The 11,330-nt window shown below is 40.4% G+C and overlaps 1 protein-coding gene across 10 annotated transcripts in view; it reads left to right on the plus strand.

The window, feature by feature from the left end:
• Nucleotides 1–11,330, plus strand: part of LOC122552980 (protein quaking) — a 563,704-nt gene that overhangs the window by 277,830 nt on the left and 274,544 nt on the right. The window lies entirely within an intron of this gene.

An 11,330-nucleotide genomic window follows, 5' to 3' on the forward strand; every position in this document is an offset into this window, starting at 1 on the left:
AAAGTGCTCCCCCACTGACACCTCAGTTACCTGCCTGCCTTATTTCCAAGAGTAGGTCAAGTTTTGCACCTTCTCTAATAGGTACATCCACATACTGAATCAGAAAATTGTCTTGTACACACTTAAGAAATTCCTCTCCATCTAAACCTTTTACACTACGGCAGTCCCAGTCGATGTTTGGAAAGTTAAAATCCCCGACCATAACTATCCTATTATTCTTAGAGATTTTTTTTTAAAATAAGCACTACCGCAGTTGGGCGGTAGTTTTAGATTACTTACAGTGTGGAAACAGGCCCTTTGGCCCAACAAGTCCACACCGACCTGCCGAAGCGCAACCCACCCAGACCCATTCCCCTACATTTACCCCTTCACCTAACACTATGGCCAATTTAGCATGGCCAGTTGACCTAATCTGCACATTTTTGGATTATGGGAGGAAACCGGAGCACCCGGAGGAAACCCATGCAGACACAGGGAGAATGTGCAAAGACAGAGTTGCCTGAGGCGGGAATTGAACCCGGGTCTCTGAGGCAGCAGTGCTAACCACAGTGACACCGTGCCACTCAGATAGCTGAGATCTCCTTACAAGTTTGTTTCTCAGTTTCCCCCTGACTATTGGGGGTCTATAATACAATCCCAATAAGGTGATCATCCTTTTCTTATTTCTCAGTTCCACCCAAATAACTTCCCTAAATGTATTTCTGGGAATACCCTCCCTCAGCACAGCTGTAATGCTATCCCTTATCAAAAATGCCACTCCCCCTCCTCTCTCGCCTCCCTTTCTATCCTTCCTGTAGTATTTGTAGCCTGGAACATTAAGCTGCCAGTCCTATCCATCCCTGAGCCATGTTTCTGTAATTGCTATGATATCCCAGTCCCATGTTCCTAACCATGCCTTGAGTTCATCTGCCTTCCCTATTAGGCCTCTTGCATTGAAGTAAATGCAGTTTAAATTATTAGTCCTACCTTGTCCCTGCCTGCCCTGACTGTTTGACTCACTTCTGTTCTCAGATCGATCTCTTTCCTAACTATCTCCCTGGGTCCCAAGCCCCCACCTTACTAGTTCAAATCCTCCCAAGCAGTTTTAGCAAATTTCCCTGCCAGTATATTAGTCCCCTTCCAATTTAGGTGCAATCCATCCTCCTTGTACAGGTCACTTCTACCCCAAAAGACATTCCAATGATCCAAAAATGTGAATCCTTCTCCCATACACCAGCTCCTCAGCCATGCATTCATCTCCTCTATCCTCCTATATCTGCCCTCACTAGCTCGTAGCACTGGGAGTAATCCAGATATTACTACCTTTGAGGACCTCCTTTTTAAATTTCTGCCTAACTCTCTCTCTAATCTCCCTTCAGAGTCTCAATCTTTTCCCTTCCAATGTCGGTGGTTCCAATGTGGACAATGACCTCCTGCTGGCCCCTCTCCCCTGTGAGAACATTCTGCACCCTCTCTGAGACATCCTTGATCCTGGCACCAGGGAAACAACACACCATTCTGCTTTTTCTCTGCTGGCCACAGAAATGTCTGTCTGTATCTCTGACTACAGAATCCCCTAACACAATTGATCTCTTGGAAGCCGACGTACCCCTCGTTGCATTAGAGCCAGTCTCAATTCCAGAAACTTGGCTGTTCGTGCTACCTTCCCCGAGAATCCATCACCCCCTACGTTTTCCAAAACCGTATACCTGTTTGAAATGGGTATATCCAGAAAAGACTCCTGCACTAGCTGCCTACCTCTCTTACCCTTCCTGGAGTTAACCCATCTATGTGACTGTATCTGAGACTTTCCCCCCTTCCTTTAACTGCCATCCATAGGAGAGTCCTCATTGTCTCTCCTATCGATCCACTCGATCTGATAAGATTTGCATCCAATAGCATTTATGGCAGATATAATCTGCAGTAACCCTTAAACTCTCTTTAAACTCCCACATCTGACAAGAAGTACTTATCACTGCAAAGGCCATTTTTGTTCCTTCACAATCTACAGACCCAGAAAATAACACCGTCTTATTCCTCTACAAACACTGTCCCTGGTTAAGTTAATAGCTATGGCTTATATTTTAAGTTTAATCAAGAGACTTATCTCCAATAACATATAATCAAGAAAGAATCTACTATACTCACTGCTACAGCCTTTCTCTTGGATAGACTTAAAACAACAATTAACTTATCTGATTCTGTGCTGTGAACTTCACCCAACAGTTCCTCCAAGATTAGTTGTGAATTTCACTATTTGTTAATTTTCACAGATGTACTCCGATGTCCAGCGATACACGAATTCAAACAGCAAAGTCAGCACTGTGCAGGTTCTCTCTCTCTCTCTCCTGCACTGTCCTCACCATGTGCTTCCTTTGTCTGCTCTTCTCCCTTTTAAACTGCTGTTGTTTTGACTTTTTTCTTCCAAAGTTCCAAAACAATGCAACAGCATATAAAACAGTAATTGCTGCTCCTCGAATTCAAAGAAATCACTTCCAACACCTAAAATACCTCAAAAAAAGGAGCAGCTCTTAAAGCCAGAAAATTTTTCCGTCCTCCATCTTGGATTACCCAGAATCCTCAATGAAACCAAAACTAGATTTTTCAGAGTTTCATATCTAAGATAATTTGATTGTATGATTAGTAAATTAACAAAAGCTATCCTAGTGATAGGGATATAATGTTAGTAGTTCTACTTTTTTCAGTGATGACCTATTATTGACTGTCAATCCACACATTAATTATTATAAATTGGAAACAAATGTTGTCATGTATTTCTCAGGCAGGTTTGAGGGATGTATAGTAATGTTAACCTACTTAAATCTTTTATTGAACAGCATCAACCAAATCTCAACCAAAAATGGCAAGAGCATTCTTCCTTGAATCATGGCTATTCTACAGTATTCTTTACAGAGAAACCAAGTCCTCAGTACCATGCGTCACCTTGACCTAACAACTCTGTGTGCAGACTGAAATCTGTGCACAGCTTGGATGATATTGAACTGCTGACTGGCTTGCAAAGCAGTTGAGTTTGGAGCAATGCTGGGGATTTTCATAAACTTTGTGTGTTGCCCACTTAAGACCTCATCTTCCGCCCAGGCAGCCTACAGCCTGGAGGACTCAACATTGAGTTCTCCAATTTCAAATAGCTTCGCTTGCCATCCCCTGACTCACTTTCCAGCTCACCCGCCACCCCCCACTCCCTCCCCTTCCATTCCTCTGACCAACCCTTCCTCCCAGCTACCAACCGGATTAATTCCTCCATTTGAAAAACCAGGTCATACCCTCAACCTGTGTTCACCTTTCCTTACCTCACCACTCTGTCCCTCTCCCCACCCAAAGCCCTCCCCCACCTCACCCTTGATCTGCAGCTCCTCTTTCCCCCATCCCAGTCCTGAAGAGGGGTTAGACCTGAAACGTTAACTTCTCCATCTCCTGATGTTGCTTGGCTTGCTGTGTTCTCCCAGCCTCCTGCTTGTCTTCTCAAGACCACTAACTTGCAATGAAGTTACAAGAACAGTGGCTGACTTGAAAGAAGAAAGGAAGAAAGGAAGAATTTGTTCTTTTTTAATCAGCTGAAATCATTTTAAATGCTGACATTGTGATGTAATTGCTGAGTTTGGGCATTGTCTTTCAATAATTGAGTAAATGTAAGTCATTTCTTGTGACTGCTCTGAAATTCCTTGATGATTTGCAAGTGAGCTTCAGCAACTCGCAAATAAAAAGAACTGTGGGAGCTCAAAATCAGAAACAAAAACAGAAGTTTCTGGAAAAGCTCAGCAGGTCTGGCTGCATCTGTAAAGAGAAATCTGAGTTGGTGGAGGAAGAATCACCGGACCCAAAATGCTAACTCTGATTTCTCTTCACAGATGTTGCCAGATCTGCTGAGCTTTTCCAGAAACTTCTGTTTTTATTAACAACTCTAACCACCTTGATGTTGCAAAGATTTAAACAATCTCTAACATGGCATACAATTTGTAATCAACTTGATGTGGATTTTATTACCATGATTATTGCAACAGTAAACTTTGCACTGACTTGCAAGGAATTACTTTTCTTCTCATCATGTAGTTAATGCTCATAAATCAAAGAATATTTGGTTCAAGTTTCAGAACACATCTCAGCAGGTTAATTAAATATAACTAGAATTGCTGTAGCACAGGAGACCATTCAATAAATTGTGTCCATGTTAGTGCTCTGAAAGAACAATTGTCTTGCTTCACATCCCTAACTTTTCTCTGTAACCCTGCAGTGTTTATCCCATCAAGCGCTCATTCAATTTCTCTTTGAAAGCGGCAGTGCATTCCAGATTCTAACTACTCAATAACTATAGTTTGTTTTACCTTGTGTAGTTATTAGTTCTTTTGCAATTCACTTTTAATTAGTTATTTGATTCTTCACTTTTCTGCCAGCAGAACAGTTTCTCTGTACCTATTCTGTCTAGACCCCTCATGATGTTGAATATTTTAATCAAACCTCCTGTTAACCTTCTCGAAGGAAAAGAGCCCAGCTTGTCCAGTCCACCACAAAAGTGAGATCCCTCCGTCCAAGAACCACTGATTCAAATCTTTTCTGTAGATTCTGTGAAGCCTTCATAGTAAAATAGAATGGTACAGAATCAGAGAAGCAAGGAGCAGGAGTATCCCTTTAAGCATGCTCTGCCTATCAATATGATTGTGCTGATTCTGTAGCTCAATGCCACATGCCTGCTTTCTCCCTATACCCTTGATGCCTTCAAAGCCGAAAAAGAAATACCTCTTCCTTTGAATACATTCAGTGATTTGGCCTTCCCAGCTTTCTGTTATAGAGAAGTCCACAGGTCTCCTACCCTTTAAAGAGATTCTTTACTCTTCTCTCCTAAATGGTTTACCCCATATTCTGAGACTATATTGCCTATGTCTAGAGTTCCCAACCACAGAAAATATCTCTGCATCTAGCCTGCTCCCAGCCATGTTAGAATGTTATACATTTCAATTAGACCCCCTCTCATTTGGTCTGATCTCTCCTCATTGAACAGTCCTGCCATATCCAGTATCAGTCTGGTGAACCTCTTTTGCATTCCCCCCCATGGCAAGTATATCCATTTTTTGATAGAGAGGATAAAAGAGAGGCTATTTGCTATGTTATGTCTGTGCTGGTCCTCGGAAAGAGCAGTGTCATTCCCTTGACTATCTCCAGTAATCCTGTACAATTATTTTCATATATTGATCAAATCCTGTTTGAAACCACCACAACTTAGATGGTGCATTCCAAATCCTAACCACTCACCACATGGAAAATAGGTTTTCCTCATGTTGCCATCACCTCTTTTGCCAATTAGCTTAAATCTGTCTTCCACCAGTGATGATGGTTTATTTGTATCTACTCTGTCTTGACACCTCATGACTCGATTAAGTTTGCTCTCAAACTTCTCATCTCCAAGAAAACAGCAGCAACGTCTTTAACCTATTTTATACCTGACGTTCCCCATCCTTGGAACAATTCTTCTAGTTTTTTTTACTGCATCCTCTCTCATGCTCTCACATTCTCTCTGAAGTGTGGTGATTACAAGTGATCACAACTGACCCCAAAATAATGCTTCAGAGCTGCTTAATATAACTTTCTTGCTTTTATACTCCATGGTCCTGTTGATAAAGCTCATTATACCATCTACTTTAATAACCGTTCTCTCAATCTGAACTGCCACCTTCAGTGATTTATCCATATATACGCTCTGGGTTCCTCTGCTCCTGCTGCCTTTTGAGAATTACATCCTTCCAAAGTATAATGCTAAGAATTTGATCCAGTGCTCCAGCTAAGGCCAAACTCGTTTGTAAATGTTTGTCATACTTTCCTCGCTTTTGTATTCTATTTCTCTATTTAGAAAGCCCAGGATACCTTTAGGTTTTTTAAACTACCACCTCGACCTGCCCTGCTCATCTGCCCCCAAAAGATTGCAACCGTTTGCTGATATCTTTGATCTGGTCCAGATAAGTAACGGACCATCCTTGAATAACATTTGCTGCCACCAAAACACCCTGTTTGCTTCAACAATTATCACTTTTCCATTTCTCCCCCCACCTACTCCCCACCCCACTTCAACCATCTGAACCCACCCTTGGTTCTATGAATTTGGTTTTGGCTTTATTTATCAGAGGAGTCTCTCTCAAGGTACATATCAAATTTAATTTTCCTCCTATTCTGGTTTTCACTGTCTTTTTCGTTTCATTTGTGCTTGTAAAGTCTGTGTCAGTTTGTTCCTTGTGCTGTTATTGCTGTCACCTACTTTCTGTGCTGAACACTTATCTGAGTTGAGTCCCAATTTCCCTGGGACTGAGATTTCTTCCTGGATGGTGATGCAGGGCAATTCACACACAATTCAGTTCCATTGAAACTCTCAAGTCCAGACTTCTACTCTACCTTATTCCATGCCAAGGATTTATTGTAGCCATATAAGTCAATAGCACCAAAGCATACACCCAAATGTGACTAACATTACTGTATTTGTATGTAAACAAGATACATAATTCATTCTGTTTTGTGGCATTAATGGGAAAGCATGTAAATTTTGAACAGTGACATTTTGAAAATCATTTGAGTGGAATGATGCTGAAATTGAATATGCCAAAGAAGTACCTGTGATTCGCATCTTGCTTTTGTTGGTCATATCAGTTAACATTTTTTTCTCATTTAATTTATCATTTAAAATATTTAAAGTGATTTTAAATGGTCGGAAATTCTAATGCGATTCTAGTACATGCAACATGATCGAAAATTGTCAACATAACTTCTCTATATAAACAAAAAGAAGTACACCTAGCAATTCATTTTTTATCACTTAACTCTAGAAAGTGAATCATTTGTTATATCATGTTATTTGTTCCAAAATTTTAGTTGGTGTTTAATTACTGTGCTATATTGTCACAATTATGGTGTAAAGCATTTATATATATTTCAATACCGTTTCTTTTAGATTTTTTGAATTTTGAAATAGTGGCATATGGGGTTTGCCCATATGATTATGTCTGAATGGATTTAATGATTAATTTGGAGATATTTCTGTAGATATAGTGATTTTTTTTAACAATCTGAGAAAGTATTTGGGGAGGCAAATGGGAATTTGTTTACATTGAGAGACATTTGCGATTGAACAAAGTAAACAGTTATGCCTTACATTTTCCGCTTAGAAGAGCAGGGATTAATTTTTTTTTTCTTTTGATTAGGAGAAATGCCGAATTTTTAGTTTCAGTCTGGGACAGTTTTACAGAAGTTTTTGCTAAAGCTGAATGTGTGATGCAGTTACTCCTGAGAAAGGAAGGTGGTTACTACTGTTGAGGAAGAAGTTCACTCAGTGTAAGGAGTTTAGTTTAACATCTTATCTAATCTAATCTAATCTAATCAAGATCCAGATGAGAGGGTCATCTGAAAACCCCTTGGAGGGGTTATATGAAGATGAGAAAGTTTAAGCTCGGTTATTTGAAGAATTAAGGATGAGGTCAGATTATCAGAACTGGGTATTGAAGCCATAGCTAAGATGAACACTTCACCTCTTCCCTGTGACAATTCTTTGGTATTTGAGTCCTGTAATGGGATGCTGTTGGGATTAATTTGATTATTATATGAAATTGTTTTGGTTTATTCTGTTTTATCTTCATTACCTTTCTATGTTTGTCTTTCAATGAAAAATGGCCTTGTTAAAATAAAAAAAATGCTAACTCACAAGCCAGATTTCCGCCTAATGTCTGATTTTGTCCAAGGATAGCATCGACTGGGATCATGACAGTTACATCAATTAATAACATTTGTCAATGTTGATATTTTGAAGGTATGAAAATTATAATAAACCTTCAGTTGATGCTATCTGGGGAAGATTAATTCTATTCACGGGGTACCAAATTAACGAATGCTTGTGAACGCTATTCCATGCAGGGATGTAATTTTAAAGACCTGATATAAGAACATTTTCTGTACTTATAAACACCTGCTTTACATTGTCCTGCATTACATTTTAATTTGTGTACCAATCGATTTGCGGATGGACTCAAGAACGGAACTGTTTGGTTCTTGCTGCTGCATGACCTCTTGTGGTAGATGGGAGCAATTCTAGGAAATGCTACCCATCAAAAGATTGACACTATCTGGTGAAGAGGGAACACCAAGATGTAGTAGTCATGAGCGATCAATGGGAGAGATAAAGTAGTTAAAAGTTCTGTACCTTTTCTGAAGCTGGAACACTATGTTCTGCATTCTGTTCTATTACCTTGATATACTTATGTAAGGTATGATTTATCTGGTTAGCACTGAAAACAATACTTTTCACTTTGTATCTTGTTACATGTGATGATAATAAATTAAATCAAGTCAAATCAAAATTGCAAATGCAAATCCATCCAACATGTATTTCTTAGGTCAACTCCTGATTCATGTTGAAGTAAATTCCTGTCTTTGTATAATATGGCAATGTCGCTCAAACTCGTTGGGGTCACCCAAAATTTCTTTAAGTTTCTAATGCCCCCTCAGTGTCAAATTTAAAGATGCATAAGTGGGTATGAGCTTCCTGGGCATGAGGCAGAGAGGAGTCATTTTTGACACACTATTCAGTGCATATATTTTAATAGGCAAATGTGTTTTGATTTGTTGTTCCACATACATTTCTATTTGTTTCCCCAGTTTGTTGTCTCCACTGTCTTTTAAAATCGCACCCCCCCACCCTTAACTAGCCTAGTTTGAGTCTACTCAAGCAAATAAATGTGTTCAATTTACATGCATTTTTTTTTAACTGTTGTGTCAAAGAGTAAATTTTGGTCATCTGAAAAGTAAGTAAATTACCAGCTTCACTATGGTGTACATAAGTAATTAAGTAGCAGCATATGGTAACTGTCAGCCTGCAATCCTCTGTCAACAGCATCTTTCACTTATGTAGTGCACTTAATTGTGGAAAATGCTCTAAATCACTTTACAGAGATTGGAAGGACAATTATATAAATAAATAGATTCTGAGCAAATGGAGTAAGTGTTCAAAAGATCATTGAAAACGTTTTTTCAGAAATGTGGGTTTTGAGCTGGTTTTTGAATTGAAGAATTGGGTTAAGACAAGAACTCGGCTGGAGCAGCTGAAGACATACATATGCCATGAGTGTTGAGAAGGCAAATTGCATAAACAGGATGTCAGGGTTTAATAACAATTTAAGGAAGAGATTGCAGAGATGGGTGCAACATTGCCATTGAAGAAATTGAAAACTGGGATGAAAATTTTATCTCTAATACTTCAAAGACAACATACCTATTCAAATTAGTAGGAATAATGTGATAAATGTGTCTTGTTGTAGAAGTTTGTAGATTGGGTGAAGGTAGGAGATAATATAAGACTGTAAAGGATTATCAGTGTTAGGAAGGAGTCGCAAGCAAGGTTGATGCATATGATGTGCAGTTTGGATTTCATGTATGGATAGGATGGGGGAACAAGAATTTGTCCTACCAGTAATGAAATAGTGCAAACACTGATTGCAGTGTGAGCTTCTACATAAAGCTCCGCTTTTTAATTTCTACAGGGAACTGTTGGCTGCTTATTTCGATGAATTTTTGCTCAGGCACAGACATACAGACAGAACTTAACTACCACCAATTAGGGATGTTCACAGTTAGAGTGTCAGAAAAGTTAGGGACAATTGATTCATTGAAATCCACTTCTTATTATCTAATTCATCATTTCATCAGATCCATTTTGAACAATATACTTCTGGTACAGTATGCTTCTGGTACACTGGTACTTGTTTCAGTAGTAATGTTTATAAAGAACCTTTAAAGTTATTAAAAAGTCCAAAATGCATCATCCCAATTAAAATTTAACATGGAGCTCACCAGGAAATATCAGAGCAGACAGCCAAAACCATAATTAAAGCGAGAGACTTAAGCAGTATCTTACAGGAAGAAAGGCAAGTGTAGTGATGGAGCTGTTCTGGAAGGTCCAAGGGCTTATAGTATTAGCAACTGAATGCTCAATCACCAATTATAGCAACTAAAATTGGAGATGTGCAGATATCTCCAAAGGGTTGTCAGATTGGAGAGGTTGACCTTGATCATGAGAGTCTGCAGAGATTTGAAAAAACATTGGCGTGCTGCCAACATTTTGAGGTTAAAGATGATTCCCGGGGGATCCAAGATGGCGGCGACCCAGTAAGACTGAGTCTGTAGTGCTCCTCCCAAGACTTGGGCACAGTGGGTCACCTACCCCCTACCAAGCTCACCAAATCATTTATAAATCATTTATAATAGTTTAGTAACTCAATTAGTTGTGTAATATTACATGTAAGCAACTTTATCCTAAGTTAAAATGACTAAAGGGAAAGGAGCCCGAGGCTCTCAGCAAGCAGGAACCCCTCCCCCACACTCTCCAGCTGCAGCAGAGGCGACCACAGCCGCCCCGGGGGACTTACCAACAGTAGCAAGCCTTGCAGAAATGCTTTCCAAGCTTGACTCGAAGATCGATGCTTTTATTGTCGAATCCAGAAACCGTTGGGAGTCGCTCTCGGCCGCGCTGCAGAAGCACGACCGTGAAATTGAAGAAATTCAACGCCGAGTCGGAGGGGCGGAGCTAAAGGCCGCGACCTCGGAGACAACCGCTCAATCGGCCGTGGATCAGGTCCAGACTCTCGAGCAGCGAGTCCGGACCTTGGAAAATCATATTGACGACCTCGATAATCGAGGTCGTCGAAAAAATATTCGTTTGCTGGGCCTTCCCGAACGGGAAGAGGAAGGCCAGCTTACAGCATTCCTGGAGCAGTGGCTGCCACAACTTTTAAATCTGCAAGCTGGACCAGGCCAGGTAAGGGTGGAATGGGCCTACCGGGTAGCAATACGCGGGCCCGGCTCGAACCAGCGCCCACACCCGGTCCTGTCCCAGCTGCAGAGCTGCAGGGAGAGGCAGATACTCCTAGAAGCCTCTAGAAATCTCGGAAAAGACCCCCAAGCTATGATCTACAAAGATCTGGTTCGAAAGAGGAAGGCATTCGACGAAGCGAAGAAGCGTTTAAGGGACTTAAATATACAGTACACCTTACGCTACCCAGCGATGTTACGCTTTAACCATGAAGGTTCTGTATATAACTTTGGATCACCAGAAAAGGCTAAGGAATTCTTGGACTCTCTTAGATAAACTGTAAGACATAATGGATGTTGGTCTGCCTTCCACCCCCCCCCCCCCCCCCCCGCTGCTTTGGTTTATATCCCCTCCCTTTTTTTTTCTTACCTTATTGCTTAATATTATTATGAGGGGTGGGGAGAGGGATTTGATTTTCTCCCCCCCCCCCCCCCGGAGTTGTTTTCTGTTATTATTTTATGTATATATGAGGGATGTATGTATATGTGTGTGT

This window comes from Chiloscyllium plagiosum, chromosome 9 (assembly GCF_004010195.1).
Source record: "Chiloscyllium plagiosum isolate BGI_BamShark_2017 chromosome 9, ASM401019v2, whole genome shotgun sequence".
Classification (NCBI taxonomy): Eukaryota; Metazoa; Chordata; class Chondrichthyes; order Orectolobiformes; family Hemiscylliidae; genus Chiloscyllium; species Chiloscyllium plagiosum.